A 21,092-nucleotide genomic window follows, 5' to 3' on the forward strand; every position below is an offset into this window, starting at 1 on the left:
CTCAATCTAGTTTTGGGTTTAGAGTTGTACTTAATTGTGACTATTAAGTGCATAAACTCTAAATAAGAATATAAACTTGTTAAGATACAAAAGATGTTTCACTTTTGTGACCCTTTACAACACGATTTGATGTGTGGCTAGCCCATTATCAAGGTGATTATATTCTAAACCAAACTAGAATGATACATCATGTAGATGATGCAAGACTCAAATTGGTAACCCAAGATTGAACCTTAAATTCTGGAATAATGAACGCAAAGAGTTATCGAGTACTCTTGAAACCATTAGATTGTTAATCTTATGGTATATGCGTATCTTGTATTCAAAGCAAGATATCTCGTGCCTTTTGGTTGAAAAGTAAATCGAGGTTGTAAATCATTGATACATAATAGGTTGACCATTTTCTTTTACCATCAATTTAAGTTGACACCAATATGTTTACTTAATAAGATAAAAGGAGAAATCTTTGAAGTAGTTCAAAGAGTTCCATGAATCACGATCAAGTCGTGATGGGATTATCAAAATAAAGACTTTGATATAAGCCAAATTAAATGTGATATAGTATCACAAGTTAATCTCTCTTAGCACGCAATATGGTATAATGTGTGGTTGGATAAGAAATCAAACGCTATTCTTGAACCTTTTGGGGAATTTTATCATTTTGTCTAAATTATTTTTCCACTAAATCTAAAACGATTCATATGAGATATGTAATGGTAGGATACCATGTTTGTAAGTTTTCAAAAGAAACAAATGCTCATTTTTCCTTATTATAATCACGAGTACAACGGGTTTGTGGCTCGTGAAGCTGTCTTTCTAAAATACAAGTTTATTTCTAGAAGACAGAGTGGGAGAAATTAATCAAAGAGCCACAAAGAATATTATGTCGCAAGAAACTGGTCTTTAATCAAAGAGCCACAAAGAATGTTATGTCGCAAGAAACTGGTCTTTCTTGGCTACATGAGACGTTTTGTGTAAGACGTTGTTTCTTTAAAACCTAGGAGGTTAAATTTGTCACTTGTTGAAGATGATGAATTCATGCTACTTTTAAGAAAGTAAAGAGCTTGCAACTTACAAAGAAATTATTTGATTCAAGTTGATTACTTCTGGAAAGTAATGAACATATCACTTACATGAGAGTGTTTAAGGCTTAGAGCCATGAAAATCAGATATAAAAGGATTGATTAGTGACAAAGGGTTTTGCACTAATAAAGAGAGATTTCAAAGCTTGATTGGTTGCAAAGGGTTTTGCACTAGTTGAAATGCTTAAGTCTATTTGGATCTTCTTAGGGATTGTGTTTTCTTATGATGATATACATATAGCAAGTGAATCTAAAACTCACTTCTTCATAGAAGGAATGTATTCGATACATGTTATGAGTTTTGTAGATTCTTACAATCCTAAGATAATGTGAAGCTTAAGAGAGGGTCTTGAGTAGGACATCAATGAGTTGGAATCAATGATTTGATCATGGTATAAAACTTTTTCTCGAAAAGTCGAGAAGTTGTGTTTATACATGGAGTTTAGTGGGAGTTACGGAAATTTTAATTAGTCTTATATGTGGATGACATATTGATCATTGGGAATGATTTAAGACTTGGAGAAATATAATACATCTTTAATATCCAGATTTATGGAGATAAATCCACATGATATTAGCGTCAAATAAGAAGTCTTATGTTGATAAGATTCATGATTACTTCAATCAAGTTGAACATATTTGATTGATTCCCTTTGCTTCCGCTGTCGAATCAATTAAATAAGATATGATGTATAACACTTCATATACTTTGAGTATGATGAATTGTTTCAAGTCGAATTTAAGTAATAGTTACCAAGTAGCCATATAGATTAATCTTAAGTGCTTGAGGAAGCATTAAGGATGTAATGCAAAGTGTTTTTGATACAATTTTGTGTAAGGGTGTTACACAAGTGACAATTGACAATTGAGATTGCGCATGGTTTCCGACAAAACCATAATCAAAACACATTAGGATGGTTAAGATACCATTGTGGCAATGTTATTTAAGAAATAGATTTTCTAGAATCGTTCTAGGCAATAAAGAACAATGAGAAATATTTACAACGGAAATTGAGTACACTTGCAATCATGAGATGTGCAAGAAGGATGAGTCCCGCACACTGTGAAAACAGTGGGAGCTATTCTAAGGCTAGAGGGCCTATGTCTTGAATGGATCTCGACGCGTACTCAGAAAGTTTTGTAATGCAAATGTATACATTACAAAGGAAAACGAGTATGTAGTAAGGTTGAGTAAGGTACAAGAAGTTGATAAAACCTACTAACCAAAGCCTTCTCATGGGCTTAACATGATGAGTCATGTCATATGTCATTTCAATTGAATTGAGATGAACAACTACATATAAGATAAAAATGGATTATAAAAATATGAAGTAGTAATCATGTATTGACTATTCATATGAGATAATCACATTTGTCGTTCGAGTTTTTTAAATCTGAAAACTCCTTTTATACCTTGTTACATCCAAACGGGTTGTAGAGACAATTGAACCCCGTTAAAGTGAACTCGGATTAACATAGTATTCACCCATAGTCACTTGTATGAGGTGACGTCTCGAAGTGAGTAGAGTGTGATGCGATTGATGGCAAGTTTAGTGCCATACAGTCATGTGAGATGACTAGTCGATCACATAGGCAGACTGTTAGGAACACTTTGTCGGACAGTGACCGCTTATAGAGTTCTGGCAAATTTATATAGCATGGTCGTGGCGAGAGCTACTATAGTATTCTAATGAGTCGATTCTTTTGACTAAAGACTGTTCGCCTAAGGTGGCACAGTTTCAGATTAACTTTGATTTGTGTTACTACGACCTTCGTAAATTGGGTCAAATGGGCATATTTTGGGTTATGATGGCTGTGGCTAGTCGAAGAGAATAAGTGCGATAGGAATTGTCCACCCCCTTGTCAGGGTTAAAAACAATATCTCAGGGCCACTCGAGGAGTAATGAACTGGAAATGCGTGGCCACGCTCGGAAGGTATCTATGGTAGATAACTCCGGTCAAATCAGTTATTCTCCAGATCGAGGAAACCACTCTCGATATGATCACTTGCAAGTACGACCCGAAATACACCTTGCATTGAGTGGGAGATAGTAATAGGACAAGAGAATTGGTGACGCACACTTGTCGAGGACAAGTGGGAGATTGTTGGAGTAAGTGTCCCCGACAATAATGCGATCACAATTGTCGATCATATTGATCACATATTTAAATCTCATACCAAGAATACGAAAGGGATGATACATTACATCTAAAGTCAACTGGTCCACACATATCGGTAATGATTGGCTGGCTAGAGTTTGACATTACTGTCGTGCGACGGTGGTGATCAGTTGATCCCTTGAGGTCACACCTAAAGGACAATTCCCTTAATTGAAAAAGGTTAATTAATTGTATGTCGATACAGATTAATTAATTCCTTAAAATTGAACAAATTATTATCATAAGAGAGAAAATGACATCTTATTATAATGTGATTAAATAAGATTTTATTTAGTAATTTAAGAAGTTATATTACTAAAATTAATCGGTGTTTGCGAAACACGCGAGATGAGAATGATAAGTTAGTTATAATTACAAGATGTTGTGAATTATGCTAACTAGTATTTAAATGACCATTTTATGAGAAAGTAATTTTGAATTACTAGTCAATTTGTTAAATGTGATTTATTTAATTTGTAAATGATATTTAATTTGTTAAATATGCATTTTAAATTAAAACATGACATAAGACATGTCACATGTCACATGACATACAATTGTACAATTGACAAAAATAAAATGGACTCCATATTACTACATATAAACCGAAATATTGGTGGGCTTGTGAGAAATTTTGTCTTATTCATTTGTCTATGACACTTGATAGTGACTTGACAATGACAAAGCCTTACACCAATTTGTCTTGTGAAGACAAAAAGAAAAAGAAATATGGTCCATATACTCCATAGACCCACCGGTTTTTTGGGAGGAGATTGAGAGGATTTTTCCTCAAAAATAATTCATTCTCTCATAGTTTTAGAAAAACTTACATTCTCTCTCTTGTTCTTCATAAAATCAAGTTTTATGAATCTAATTTCTAAAAATCAAACACTAATAATACTAGTAGTAGTATATGAGTATTAGTAACCGATTTTAAGGTAAACCACATTACAAATATCTAGTACATGTTAGTTTGTGGATTTTGGGATAGTCTTGGGTGCTACTAATTGGAGGGCTTCTATTTTGAAGTCATGAATGTTCATCCATTATTGGAAAGCTCAAGAACCAACAAGAAGGAGATCTTGTTGGTGCCCATATGATGACCGAAATTTAGATGGTGAGAAATCGTTTTTCTTATCTCTCTTATTTAGTTTTCATGCATAAGATCTAAATTAATTTTATGACTAAATTAATTTGTAACATATAAGAATATGTTGTATAATGAGATATAGATTTCTAACACGAGGTTTGAAATGGCCATTATAACGGCGCGAAAAGGTGTTTTTTTTAAAGTTTGAAAATGACACGGAAGGACTTATGATCAAGTAGCACATAAGCACTCACAGTTTCATTATATTATGCATTATGCTGACACGGGTTTTGGCTTAAAAGGGTGTGTTACACACAAAGCAATCAAACCCCGATTTGCGAGAGGGATACCAATCCAAACAAAAATGTGTAAGGAGGGTGCCCTAGCCTCGTGCTCGAAAGTGATGAAAGCTCTTTGACGAAAAAGAAATGTGTAACGTTAATGGTATGCTTGACTCAATCGGGATTCGAAACGCGGGGATGAGGAAACTCACGCCGACGAAACGAGCCAATTGGTCGAAAAGGGTTAGGTAGTGGGCCCGGACAAGGAACCCGACCGTGACCGTAACATCAATTAATGCATTCCAACCAAGACCTCGTTCGAGTCTCACCATCTAGGGATCACAAAGAGGTAAGTGTCCTAGTTTTCCCCAGCAGAGTCGCCAATCTGTGGACATAGCCACCTACACGCCAGGCCAATCTGTGGACGTATAGCGGTCTTTTTGAAAGCCACGCTCGGCGGCGTAAAAATGATTTCGACCGGATCGTTTTAGATCGGTCGGTTTCGTCTCGGTAAGGGTCTCGAAACGATTAGAGATGTTCGGAGTCGCCACCAAGCATTTGTGGGATGCCTGGAACTCGTTCGAATTCCACTTTATACCTCGGTCAAATCGAAGCACAAAGTAGCGTTTGATATAGGTACTAAAGATAAGGAAATCGTCCCTCTTTAGCATCCTATCTCTAGAATGACTCTCGTACGCCCTGGATAAGGTCGTCCACTATCCAAAGTTTCTGAGTAAGAGGTGAAAGTACGTATTGGGAAGCCCTTTAATCAGACAACCAATCCCGCTCGCGTTTAGCGGCCTCTACTGATCGATCTTGGTTGGTTGAATGCAAAAGTTGATAAAACGGTTTAAATGCATGAATGCGCATCCAATAATTTAAACCTAACATGTGAGAGCTTTCTAAGTCGGTTGATTTAATCCAAGTATCAAGTATAAGATGTCGAGTTGGATTAATGGTTGATTTGCGTGCAAGACGGAAATTAAACATCCATTTACCGTATTAGGTTTAGGGTGCATAACATGATCCATTTGTCTTGGTGAGGCATTTTGCAAATATGTTTTTGGATAGTCAAATAGTCATCTGATCCGTCCTATATCCGGGTTAAACAGAGTCGGGATCGTCCTAGACTAAAGCTGGAAGGGAACAGGCCCTGTACCAGACGGCTATATGAGGCGCGAGCCAGCCGGCGGTGAAAGGGGCCTCCCTCTGGTTTTGAAAATGAGAAATGGAGAGCCTGTTTAGGCGCGGATTAGCCCACGGTTTATGTGCCGTGTTCTGACCTTTTAGAAAACGTTATAAAACGTGTTGAAAATGGGTATTTTAACCCGGTTTGATTTGAAGGTGTCGTTTAGACCGCATTTGTTGATTTGAAGAACTAGACTCGAATAATCATCATTATTTTGATAATATTCGGTGTCGGGTTCGATTTGACAAACTTGACATGAATAGTTTTGAAGATGATTATGGACTAATTGTTTTAAGTCCATTTGAATGTTATTAGTCGATACTCATCATCGTACCCGGGTTAAAATCCGGCATGGTATGTAGAACCAAGGATGACTTTGTGTTGGTGACTAATATGTTTGTTTGAAAATGTAAAGAAATGAAATAAAAGGTTTTAAAATACCTTTTAAATGTCATTAACCAAATATTATCACCGAAACACGGATTTAACCATCATGGTATGAGGAACCAAGGGTGAAAAATGCTTTATGGTTAAAACATGTGAAATAAAATAAAAAGGGTTCGAAAATATTTGAAATGGTAAAAACCGATTACAACTATGAAAATGGATTAAAGGGAAATGACGAGAGCAAACACGGTTGATCTCTTGTCTGAATACCCCATTTAGACACGGGATAGTTGGCGACCTAAGGGGCTTCTGCCTCAGACCAAAAATCATTTTTGGCTCGTTTATTCCATGTTTTGATTCATGTTATGCATGTTTTAGCATGTTAGAGTCATGAAACAAGTGAAAACATAATAAAAGAGGATTTTTACACCCTCATACTTACATGTTTGGTTATGGCGAGTGACCGACGTAAGTGTAATAACTCGTTTGATCGGAAAAAACTCGGTTTAAAACCGTTTTGGTAAGTAAAAAGAGTGTTTTAAGCTTTAGTGATGGTGTAGTGGTCGAAGTGGTTGGTCAAGTGATTTAATGCACGATGACGGTACCAAACAATGTGTAAGGCTCGTGTTTACGATCGGTAGGTCGTAAATACGCGTCGGGTTGTGACTTAAGAAGTCGAGTCGAGAATTTTAAGGGAGAAAAGAGGGGGCGGACACTCGCGTAAGTCTCAAATGGGTGGCATTTGAGGGGTATTTATAGGAGAATGAGTGGTTGTGTGAGTTTTGAGCGACGTGGCCACCTGGGCTGCTCAAAGAGGCGCGAGCCACGTCGCGGGTATTCGAGCTGTGTTGTCACTTTCACAACAAACGCAATCATGATTTGTTCTATCTTAGGTTTTGTAGTCACATGTTTGGTACTTGACCAACATGAATCCGGGAAAACTTAAGGTAGAAGGTTTGAAACGTTTGTTTTTTGTGGCTGACTCGGTTTGACTCGTTGTTGGAGTCGGGATTTGAATTTTTGAGTCGGTTTTTGGTCCGGTGCCGGTTTTGACTCTAGTTAGTGTCATTGCGACCCCGTCGTCGTGCATTAAACACTCCAGGTATTTTTGAAATGTTTTGAAATGTTTTATCTTCGAAATCGTTTTAAGTTTTCCGACGTAAAGTTGTACACAAACTGTCGATCAAACGCCGCGATTCCAAAACATGTTGTAGTCCGATAATCATCGGGTGTTTGTTGGAGTCTCAGCAGATTCCGGGTATCTACACTAGTTTAGTTGCATGCATTCAACCAAACGATTATAATTAAATTGTTAATGCAACAATTCTCACAATAAATCTATTAACCAACTATCGAATCATCGCTACACTACCATGACTCCCCTAATCCTAGCATTAGGGAATTAGCTACGCATAAATATAAATAAAGCAAGAACAAGAGATGAAGAAATCATAACAATTGCAAATTAAAGAAAGGAAAGAGAGAATTACAAGTTAAAATCTGGAGTAAAGAGAGGCAAGAACAAAGTAGTAGCAATTACGGGAGGAAAACGGTGTTTTTGAGTGTATGAGATGATTACTAACCTAATGACGACTTCATGTATATAGGAAAGTGTTTATTAACATAAAATAAACCTAACACGGAATAAAAATCCCGAGTATATATGCTAGTCACTCAATCGAGCAACTTTATATCACTCGATCGAAAAAATTCAAGCTAAAACCTCTCGATCGAGGACTTTAGGTACTCGATCGAACACTTATCAAAAAGGTACATTCGATCGAGTAGAAAAAGGACTCGATCGAACAAGATAGTACACGATCGAGTACTTTCCAGCGCACAATTCCTGGTTCGCGCCCTGAACTTAAAACGACTGCCATTTCTTCGTTACTTAGGTAAACAAAGTGTTTCCGGTGGCGTTGGAAAGCTAAGAGGACACGATTTCATATCCAATTTTAATCACCTGAAAATAAGTTGTAGCACTCGAGATATGGCTCTTCAAATTAGGCACTAGTGATTTGAAGCTCTTTCTTTGCTCGCCTAGCTATCTTACTTCTTTGCGCATCACAATTAGTAGTTTCCAAGCTCCGAATCAACTCATCTCCTAAATGCACGCATAGGTACATATATTAGGCTTGATTATGCTCCTCTCCGATTCATTCCTGCAAATAATACAAGACAAACCAAAGTATCCTATTCGGGGACATTTGTAGCTAAACACTACTAAATATGCATAGGAATGCGTGCAAATGAAGTACAAAATGCTTATATAAAATGCACGCATCATGAAGCATCTGATGCAAAAATTCTCACTCAACACTATCATAGGCTTTCTTAAAATCAATTTTGAGTAGGCAACGAGGAGAAGCAGACTTTCTATTATACAATCTACCAATATCTTGACATATTAGAACATTTTCCACAATGTTCCTACCCTTCACAAATCCTCCTTGGTTAATGTTCACTATATCATGAAGAATCTCACCCAATCTAATGCACAATAATTTAGCAATACATTTATATAAGGTGTTGCAGCAGGCTATAGGTCTGAATTCCATCACACACTTACGATTATTGACTTTGGGAATCAGGGTAATATTAGTGGTATTAATCTATTTTAGAAGCTCACCTGAAAGGAAAAAGTCTTTCACAGCAGAACAAACATCATCACCAACAATATCCCAGGAGTCTTTAAAGAATTGGCTAGTGTAGCCATCAGGGCCAGGACTTTTGGAGGCAGTAATAGAGAATATGCAGAGTTTAATTTCCTCATTGGTGACAGGCCTGAGTAAAATATTGTTATGCTACTCAGATATTGTAACACCCCCATTTATTTAGGAGTCTTTAGCTAGACATTCCCAAATAAATAGGACTGTTACCATCTCGGTTTCCCGAGGTAGTGAATAACAAAGTACAACAAACCAAAGTACTTTAAATTAAAACTTTAGTGAATACATGTTTATTACAAATTAACCAACTAAAACATAATATAAAAATAAATACATCTCGCAGCGGAAAATAAATAAGTGATATAACTATATATGTGATCTAGACTTCATCTAAGGTTCCAAGTTTGGCTCTCATCCCAATGCTCCCAAGTCCAGCTAATCTTTGGTACCTGTCAAATCTGCTCCCCATAAAACGGTTCACCGCAGGTGTTCACGAATACACTGTCAACCACGAGGTTGAGTAGGAATAACCAACAACAAGTCAAAGTGAAATGATATGATATATAATGCAAACACAATTGTGCTCATCACCCGAAACACATGTTCATCCCGCCAATCCCTGGCCCGGGGTATTCATCATTCCAACCGAAGTTGAAGTATTCACCATCCCAACCGAAGTTGAGGTATTCACCATCCCAACGGAAGTTGAGGTATCCAATTATACACCATGCCAGTTATAAAAACCATCTCAGACACGAGCTGAGGTATCCAATGCAAACGAAATTCCAATATAAATAATCAATAATAAACAATCCAATGATATATAATCCACATCCATTAATCCATCCAATTTCACAATACTTTTATAAATTCCACAAACCAACAAAGACAAGACGAGTTAAGTAGTTATCCTACCTTTTCGCAAATCTTCGCGTCACGCGAGTCACACAAGCAATCAAAATTGATTCTTTACCAATTCATAACCTACATAACATAATTATGTACAATTACTATATAACCAATAATCAACCAACTAATCATGCACTTATCCTATGCCCATCACGTCCTAATCCTTTTGACAACTTCAAAGCTAAATCTCTAATTCTACCGTTTTACAGCACTGTTCAGTCTCGCTATAAAATTCATAATTAATTCATCAAAAATCAAAACGATGCAAGACCAGTGAGGTTGGAACCCTAAGACACATATCTACAATTCTTGTGAAATAGACGTTCTTCAAATTCCAGACTTATCAGGGTTTTATTGAAGGAATCATAAATACTGACGAATTCCGTCGCATAAAAAGTATTGACTTCTAAAATATGTTTAACAAATCCTTTTCAAGTGAAACAAAAGCCAAACATCATCTAGACTCTCCAATTTTAATGTTTGCAAAAGACCGAACTCAATTTCAATTTATAAATTAGGTTTACAAAATAAACTTTAGACCACTAGTGCATTCGCGGATTTTCAGTCGACATGTTAATAAAAAATTTATTCTGTAAAATCTACATGTTCAATTGCTACGGAATTTTACAGGCATCAACAAGACTTGAAAATAACCTAAGTCTATTCTTTACGTTTTTGAAGACAACGATTTTAAGATAGTCTGGTAGTTCGTTTAAGACAACTTACAGATTTATTGAATTGCTGTAACTTTATTCTAAACATTGAAAAAAATTAAAGATGAACTTACAAAATAAAAGATGATGAACTTCTCTTTTTTTTTCCCTTTGAATTCTCTCTCTCTCTCTTTTATGTGATTTTATGAGTTTTTATGTGGAATAAGGATTTATGGTTAGGTTAGCCTTGCTTATATACTAGTAAGGTAGTATTATTTTAGGAAAGTTTCTCTCTTTATTATTATTATACTAGTCTTACCATAAGTAGGATTACCATACATCTCCTTTACTAATTTAATTATTAAGATATTAATATAATTATTATTACTTTCGCATATTATTATTATTTCCATATTATTTATTATTAATTCCCGATACAAAAACCCGATCACACCCATACTATACTAATAAATTTCGGTCCATATAATAATGACACACGGCCCAAAGCACAAATATTAGCTAAGCCCAATTCCCGACTTGGATGCTTAATTTATTATTTAATTAACGTCTTACTTATACTTATTATTAGAAATGTCTTTAATCACTTATTAATGTTCATAAATTATTCTCAGAAATTATTATCAAAATACGGGGTATTACAGTCTTCCCCCCCTTAAAATGAACTTCGTCCCGAAGTTCGCCCACAACTACTACCAGAAAACTTTCTCATAACTACTACCATTCAACACAATTATGCATTTACGACTATCAATCATACCAATCTTATCACAAGGTATCACAACAATAACTTAAAACACTCGTAGTATTACATTCCTTCCCCCTAAAAATAAACTTCGTCCTCGAAGTTCGAGATAACAAACAATAGGAATAACCAAATCATTGTTCTAATGCCACAAAGTAAAGAACACACATCGTAACGCAAGCCAACTATTATTTCAAACACAACTCCAAGTAATGATTAAATGAATAACAAAATCTTTGATTTACTTCTAAATAGCAAAACCAACCATATACGATATTCGAACTAACCTTTATTTAAACTTCAAATTATTACTTTTGCTATCGATTAATACATTGCCAGACTAAATAATAATCCATAACAAAATACGCATAATTGTTTAGTTTAATCTTTTCTTCATAATGATATCTAACTTAGACATGGATGCATTTAATGTGAACATATATATAGGCTTAGGGAAATACATTCCGCATATCATTAGACATGGAATCTACTTCACACAATTCACAATATTAAAATATCAAGAAACAAAAACTTTCATTTGTTCAAGACTAAGGAAAAGATGCTATAACTAAAAATCATAAATAATTAATAACATAATTAATTCTTCAAAAATTATACTTTTTAGAAAATAAGGAGAGTAAGTAACTCATGGGCGAAAGAATCAAGTCAAAAACTCATAAGGTCAATTTATAATGCATTTTACAAACTACTTGGTCGAAACAAAATTCTACAGCAACTTGTCACTAACTTAGGTCAACTTGTAAAAATTACCATAAATTGTCCATACATTTTCATACAACGTGACTTATCAATTTAGAAACATATACGAATCTTTTAAACAATGGAGTTGGAATTACATCGAATCGATAAGAAGTTTTTAAATGACAAATTTTACAAAACTATGGCACGAAAACATCACTGTACAGGAAAATTTCGACCACTGTCCACTAAAATATTTATTCCTCCTAAACCGTATATTATTTGAATATGAGATAAGTGACATATGAAAGCTAACTCACAAGGGTATCACACATAAAAATCTCGAACTAAAATTTTAAATAGATAGTAAATGACAACCAAAACAATCAAGGGTAAAATCTTGTGAAATCAACCAAAATCACATTCTTCACAATTCCACACAACAATTAATACTTCACATGTTTAATCATATTAAATCCTCCCACATACATGCCCACATACTTTCCCCATATCAACAATGCTTATAAAAATCATATCACACCCCTCCTTAATAAAATAAGGTTACGCCCCCGTAACCGCAACCATTAATGACAACAATACGCAACCAAGACAACAAAATCCCTAAGATAATTATACTATATTCATTTTAAATTACCCCACACTCTCAAGTATTCTCTCAAGGTTCCCGGTTCAAAACTGGAAGGGCCAAGGTACGAATTAAGGCTAGCTTCTTAACCGCACTAAGAGGGGCTCCTAACAGTTTCTACCCGGGGTTCATTTTACTTAGACACATCCTAAGTTCATTATTATTCATTAGTTAGGCCTGAGGATCGTTTTGCTCTGATACCACTTTGTAACACCCCCATTTATTTAGGAGCCTTTAGCTAGACATTCCCAAATAAATAGGACTGTTACCATTTCGGTTTCCCGAGGTAGTGAATAACAAAGTACAACAAACCAAAGTACTTTAAATTAAAACTTTAGTGAATACATGTTTATTACAAATTAACCAACTAAAACTTAATATAAAAATAAATACATCTCGCAGCGGAAAATAAATAAGTGATATAACTATATATGTGATCTAGACTTCATCTAAGGTTCCAAGTTTGGCTCTCATCCCAATGCTCCCAAGTCTAGCTAATCTTTGGTACCTGACAAATCTGCTCCCCATAAAACGGTTCACCGCAGGTGTTCACGAATACACTGTCAACCACGAGATTGAGTAGGAATAACATACAAAAAGTCAAAGTGAAATGATATGATATATAATGCAAACACAATTGTGCTCATCACCCGAAACACCTGTTCATCCCGCCAATCCCTGGCCCGGGGTATTCATCATTCCAACCGAGATTGAAGTATTCACCATCCCAACCGAAGTTGAGGTATTCATCATCCCAACCGAAGTTGAGGTATTCACCATCCCAACCGAAGTTGAGGTATCCAATTATACACCATGCCGCTTATAAAAACCATCTCGATACACGAAAGGTATCCAATGCAAACGAAATTCCAATATAAATAATCAATAATAAACAATCCAATGATATATAATCCACATCCATTAATCCATCCAATTTCACAATACTTTTATAAATTCCACAAACCAACAAAGACAAGACGAGTTGAGTTGAGTAGTTATCCTACTTTTTCGCAAATCTTCGAGTCACGCGAGTCACACAAGCAATCAAATAAAATTGATTCTTTACCAATTCATAACCTACATAATAATATAATTATGTACAATTACTATATAACCAATAATCAACCAACTAATCATGCACTTATCCTATGCCCATCACGTCCTAATCCTTTTGACAACTTCAAAGCTAAATCTCTAATTCTACCGTTTTTTGACTGCTTTCGGTCTCGCTATAAAATTCATAATTAATTCATCAAAAATCAAAACGATGCAAGACCAGTGAGGTTGGAACCCTAAGACACATATCTACAATTCTTGTGAAATAGACTTTCTTCAAATTCCAGACTTATCATGGTTTTATTGAAGGAATCATAAATACTGACGAAGTCCGTCGCATAAAACGTATTGACCTCTAAAATAAGTTTAACAAATCCTTTTCAAGTGAAACAAAAGCCTAACATCATCTAGACTCTCCAATTTTAGTGTTTGCAAAAGACCGAACTCAATTTCAATTTATAAATTAGGTTTACAAAATAACCTTTAGACCACTAGTGCATTCGCGGATTCTCAGTCGACATGTTAATAAAGAATTTATTCTGGAAAATCTACATGTTCAATTGCTACGGAATTTTACAGGCATCAACAAGACTTGAAAATAACCTAAGTCTATTCTTTACGTTTTTGAAGACAACGACTTTAAGATAGTCTGGTAGTTCGTTTAAGACAACTTACAGATTTATTGAATTGCTGTAACTTTATTCTAAACATTGAAAAAAATTAAAGATGAACTTACAAAATAAAAGATGATGAACTTCTCTTTTTTTTTCCCTTTTAATTCTCTCTCTCTCTTTTATGTGATATTATGAGTTTTTATGTGGAATAAGGATTTATGGGTAGGTTAGCCTTGCTTATATACTAGTAAGGTAGTATTATTTTAGGAAAGTTTCTCTCTTTATTATTATTATACTAGTCTTACCATAAGTAGGATTACCATACATCTCTTTTACTAATTTAATTATTAAGATATTAATATAATTATTTTTACTTTCGCATATTATTATTATTTTCATATTATTTATTATTAATTTCCGATACAAAAACCCGATCACACCCATACTATACTAATAAATTTCGGTCCATATAATAATGACACACGGCCCAAAGCACAAATATTAGCTAAGCCCAATTCTCGACTTGGATGCTTAATTTATTATTTAATTAACGTCTTACTTATACTTATTATTAGAAATGTCTTTAATCAATTATTAATGTACATAAATTATTCTCAGAAATTATTATCAAAATACGGGGTATTACAGTCTTCCCCTTAAAATGAACTTCGTCCAAGTTCGCCCACAACTACTACCGAAAAACATTCTCATAACTACTACCATCCAACACAATTATGCATTTACGACTATCAATCATACCAATCTTATCACAAGGTATCACAAAAATAACTTAAAACACTCGTAGTATTACAGATATGCAACTGTCAATTCTTACAGTAGGCTTATGAACCTTAGCAATATTATTAGAGGATCTTAGAAGATGCGTATAATAATCCAAGAAAGCCTGCTCAATAGCATGAGGATCTTGATGTAGGGAACCAGAAGCATCAACTATTTGAAAGACCTTATTATGGATCTGTCTAGCTTTGATCTTACTATGAAAATATCTTGAATTCTCATCACCTCCCAGATTCCATTCCACCTTAGCTTTCTGATGCAGATAACTAGCAGTGGCTTTGCTCAAGTTTCTATAAGATTCAGCAGCCAATTGTTCAGCAGCAAGAATTTGATGATCATGAGGATTAGAGTGCATCTGAGACTAAAGATCATCCAGGAGAAGCTTAGAAATCTCAATACTCTTTTCAATATCAGTGAAATTATTTTTATTCAGTGATTTCAGGGGCTGCTTTAAAGCCTTGAGTTTAGAAACAACTTGGAACATTTTAACACCTGATATAGGCTTACTCCGTTCATGGGTGATGATATTAATGAATGAAGTGTCCATGCTCCACATGTTGAAATACTTAAAAGAGGGTCTTCTATTTTGCACAGTATTTCTTCGTTGGCAAATGCAGGGACAATGATCAAAAGTACCTTCATTCATAAAAAAAGCACTGCTAACAGGACAGAGATAAGACCACTCAATGTTGATGAGGCATCTGTTAATTCTAGAGAAAACTCTACTAGAAGGGGAATGTTTGTTGTTCCAAGTGAAATAAAACCATAAGCTTAAATATCAGTCACCCTACAATACTCAACACAATGCCTGAAACCTCTAATCTCAGACCAAAGGACCTCACTACCCAATCTTTCATTAAAATTAAGTAAAGAGTTAAAATCTCCACAAATACACCAAGTTTTATCATTGTGCCCAAAGTCTTTGCCTATCAATACCAGAATTTGAGCCATACACCACAGTATACTTGAAATTGTCCCAGAGCCAATCACAGTAACATCAACAGTAATATGTTGATTAGAACTAGCAATGAGTTGGACATTGAAGATTTGTGGTATCCAAATAATCCAAACACGACCACTAGGATGATGTACATTATTGTTGACACCTTCCCAATGATGACCTAAATTATGAAGAACCTAAGTAAAATCTTGAGTTTTTATTTTGGTCTCAACTAATCTAAATAAACCAATATTATTATGATAAAGAAATCTCCTAACATCTAATTGTTTATTTGGATTATTTATTCCTCTGACATTCCAAAATCCTATATTATCCATTACCACTAGAATGCTCATTGCCACTTCCCTCTGCCTCTTCAATCACACTCTTTCCTTTGTCCTTTGGAGGTAAAACTACAGCCAAGTAAGATTTACCAGGAGTGAGATGTGAGGCCACCACATGCTTCTGCCTAGAGATATGTGTAATAGGGCTAGTAGAGAGAGGGATCAAAGAAGAGTCATGAATTGTAGGTCCTCCAAAGGGAAGAACAGTTGCTGAAGGCACCATAGTTTGGGCAGGTGAACCAAGTGGGGGAGGATTAGTCCTAATAGGGATAGTAGATGACTTAGCTACTGGCCTCCAGACCTGGGTTATCCTAGGGGCAGCATCCTTCTTCCTACAATCCTCCTTAGTATGGCCTACTCCTCTACAAGATCCATACACCACAGGTTTCCACTCGTATTCCAGACACACACACACCTCAGCTCCAGTTTCATCCTTGAAATAAAGTTTATCAGGGAATTCTTGACCAACATTTACCTCCACCATAAGTCTTACATTGCCAATTCTGGTCTTATCAAGGGTTTCTTCATAAATTCTCATATAAGTCCCAACTAAAGATGCAAGCTTTTCCAGACATTTCTCCCCCCAAAACTTCAGACCTAGCCCACAAAGGTGAATCCACACAAGGACTGCTTTAATTGGTTCTTTAGACAAAGAAGCTGTCGGAGTCCATGGTTTGACAACAAGGGGTTTGTTATCAAACATAGGGAATCCTTGTTTCAAGACCAAGTCTTTACATTCCATAGCGGGGAAGTGAACAAAAAAGGCACCATTAGAGAGCAAAGATGTAATGCCCCGTAGTTTAGTGAAGTTTATATAACTAATTTACGTAATTCGAATAATTGATTGTGACGGTTATAATTAATAATTGTGAATAAGACGGAATGATATAATAAAATAATAGAATAATAGAGTAATGGGTCGGAATGGTAATTGGGTAATAATAATATATGATAATTTATATGGTAATAGTGGATGATTATTATGTTATAATAATAAGAGTAATACGATAATAATAATAATAATAACAATAGTAATAATAATAATAATAATAGTTATTGTATTTATAATAATAATAATAATAATATTTGTTGTGAGACGATAATTAAATAAATAAAATAATAAAGAAAGGCGGAATTGGAGTTGGGTTATGTGCTATAGGGCTTGGGTCGACTATATATGTTGCGTAAATGGGTTGATTAATTGTCGGGATCGGATAATTACTAATAATAATAATAAATATATTTTATCTTTCCTAATTGGTTCCTTATAACCTTAGCCTACCAATATAAATAGATGAAACCTTAAGCAATAGTCTTTATTATTCATCAAATCTGAAAATAATTCACAAGAGGGAGATTAAGAAAGTATTGGTGACGGAATTAGCAGCGATAATTAATTAAGGTAAAATTCTAATCTCGTTTTATTTTCTTATTAAGCTGAATGTCAGACGATCTTAAGACGCTTAGAAACTGACCCAAACCTTGACGGAATCAGACCAAACTTTGGGGAGTGGTACGTGGGATTGCAAGGGTTGAAATAGGTGTGGTGGTGGTGTCAGGGAAGGGGTAGGGTGGCGGTGGCAGGCGGTTGAAAGTGGCTGGTCAGTGGGGTTGCGGTTTAGGTCGTGGGTAGTTTAAGGGAGTAATTGAACCCTCTAATGGCCGAGTCATGACCTCGGCATGGTAGGGTTTTGATGGGGGAAGGTAGTCGACCAAAGTGCAGGTGTTGGTGTGGCGGCAGGTGGCGGCTGGTGTTGGTGGTGGTCGGAAAACGCGAAAACAGGGGAATATGGATATGGTGGCTGTTGGTGTCGGTTTTGGTGGATGTGGGTTGTCGTGAGGGGTCGTGGCCAGTGGTGGGACCACCGTGAGTCAAGGGAGACCACGGTGGTGGCCACTGGTGGTCGTGGGGTTGTGTTTGGTGGCTGAAAACCGTGTGTTTAAAGAGGGTGTTTGTTGGTTTTGATTGTTGATGGGTGGTGTCGTGGGAGCTTTTAGGGCGTGAAATTGTGGGGTACTGGTGGTGTTTTAGCAGGTGTTAGGTGGTTTTCGGGGTTGGCCGTGTTGCGAGCTAGGTGGTGGTAGGTTTGAGCGGTGGTGTCGGTGGCTAGGAGTGTCGTAATAGGCGGGTTTTCGTGAGGGGTTTGAACTCGGTGTTGCCGTGTTGTTGGTTGGTGTTTGTGTTGTTTCACGTGGTTCACGTGATTGTATTGGTGCATGGGTGGTTTTGTTTCATTTAATTAGTTAGTAAAGTCGGGTTTACGTAATCGTTACACGGGAAAATAATTAAATTAAATTAAATTAAATTGTAATTAATTAAATTAATATAATTAGAATATAATTGAATAATTAATATAATAAATGGAATAACAAATAAATAATTGAATTATTATATTATAATATTTTGATTAGGTGACGGTTGTGAAGAATTATAATCGGATCGGATTGCTTTATTTATTGAATTGCTTGAGCTGCTTAATTGGAATTGCTTATCAGGTAGGGATAAATCCTACTCAACTTTTACTCGATAATGTTTGTTGGATGATTTATATTAAAGTGGATTGATCATATGAGAAATGTGTTGGTTGATATCATTGAAATTGTTGGAGGGGAGAATTATATTGTAAATGTTGGTTGGATTAGTTATGATGGGGTTATTTATTGCACATCGGTTATTCGGTTTAATCTTGTGCGACATCCCTTCGTGGTGATGTAGATTATTATTGAGGTTATATTGGCGGCGTCGTGTAAGAGCCTTCGGGTGACGTATTTCGATTTATTCGCAGGCGATATTTTATCGTATTTACTCGAGGGGGCCCCAGTTGGTCTCGCAGGCCATCCGTGGATATTTAATCAACTATATGTTGAGGCAGACATTACCTTTGGTAATGTAGTTTGTGTTTACTCACCTTCGGGTTGAGGCTGCCCCGACCAGGGATTGGCGGGATGATTAGTGTAACGAGTAGTAAAAGAAAGGAGTGCGTTGTCAGGGGGTTGTGCAATGAAAACGGAAATTGGATTATTTATCGTATGTTTTTGTTGTTAGTATTTATTTCTACTCAACCTCGCGGTTGACTGTGTATTCGTGAACACTGCGGTGAACCGTTTTATGGGGGGAGCGATTTGTTGTGGTACCAAAGATTAGCTGACTCGGGAGAATTGGGATGAGAGCTTGACCTGGACCGTAGTTGAAGTCTAGATCACATAGAATAATTACATCACTTTATTTATTTCCACTACGAGTTGTATTGTATTTCTTATTAAGTTAGTTGGTTAAATTGTAATAAACATGTATTCACTAAAGTTTTAATTTAAAGTACTTTGGTATTGTTGTACTTTGTTATTCACTACCTCGGGAAACCGAGATGGTAACAGTCCTATTTATTTGGGAATGTCTAGCTAAAGGCTCCTGAATAAATGGAGGTGTTACAAAAGAAATTTTTTCAAATTTATATTTCCCCCAAATGTTATTGATAAAAACCGACATCCTAGCCAAAACATAGCATATAACTGATGTATACCAATAATTAAGCTCCGGTTGGACATCCACTATAGTAATTTGAATAAATTCTTTCGACTTAGGGTTAGAAGAGTTCGAACGAGTCTTACCAGTAACTTTAGTCCACACAGGTTCCTCTACAACAGGAGCCTCTTCTACCTCCGAGTCGACATCATCTTCAACCACCGCATCCAGGTTAATGATAAGAATCCCCACAATCTCACTGACCGGCCTCATGGTTTTCGCGTCAGCAGATTGCAGACTTGTTATCTCTGCGGAACTGGATGCAACCATCACCAAATCATGAGGTTGATCCATATCGTCACTACTGTCAAGATGAAGATTATCAATATTTGTAAATAATAAGCGTAATTTAGCTTTTGATTTAGGTTGCGTTTATTGAGAGAAGATTTAGGTTTAGTTCTCTTTGCCATTTGCAACTGAAACACTACTTTCCTAGAGAGGATTTTCTCTCTCTAGGATTCATTCTCTCGTGAAGAGGATTTTTGTGGGAAGTTATACGCATTTTTTTACCCTCATACCCCTGTCATTTTTTCCCTCCTTTGTTCAATTGAATTTTTTCGTTATAACCAAACTCTTCCTTCTTCCCCATTTTCCAGATTCTCCTTCACCACCATCACAACTCCCATTCGCCCATGACCGCCACTCAAATACCTCCAAAATCACCACCGTAAAAAACACCACCACACCCCGGCTGAACTCCGACAACTCTTCAAAACAAGCGCTGATCTGACATCAGGGATTACGAGGTTGACGAGTAAGGGAAGATAGGGCGTTGGTAGTGATGGTGTCGACGAATTGCCGGAGAGCAGAGAGCACCGCCACCTTCGACCTGGAGGTCTTATATGTGCCGTCACTTCTCCTCTAATTATAAACCCACTTTCAAACACTAAGTTTCAAATTTTTTTAATTTCTATTACTAAATTCGACACTTCAATTGTCAATCTTGTCTCACAAGTTCTCAGTTGGTTTTTGGTCGAACCAAATAAAATTAGAAAAATTTGGGCTCGTATTTTATTATGTGTTTGGAATAAGCCTAATCAAAAATTTCCTTGGTTGGGATTTTAAACCCATTAAATAACTCTTTGTTCATTAGGGCCAAACAACACCTATACTATATGACAAGTCCAAAAAAAGAAATATCCCGAACATTTATACTTAATTAATGACCCGATACTCCGATAGCTAATAATAAAAACCAACGTATTTAAATATACAAGACGGAGTTTTGAGACCCACTCTACAGTCAAATGTGACCATTCTATCTTATTATTTCAGAGGAAAATGACCCG

The sequence above is a fragment of the Silene latifolia genome, chromosome 8 (assembly GCF_048544455.1).
Source record: "Silene latifolia isolate original U9 population chromosome 8, ASM4854445v1, whole genome shotgun sequence".
NCBI lineage: Eukaryota > Viridiplantae > Streptophyta > Magnoliopsida > Caryophyllales > Caryophyllaceae > Silene > Silene latifolia.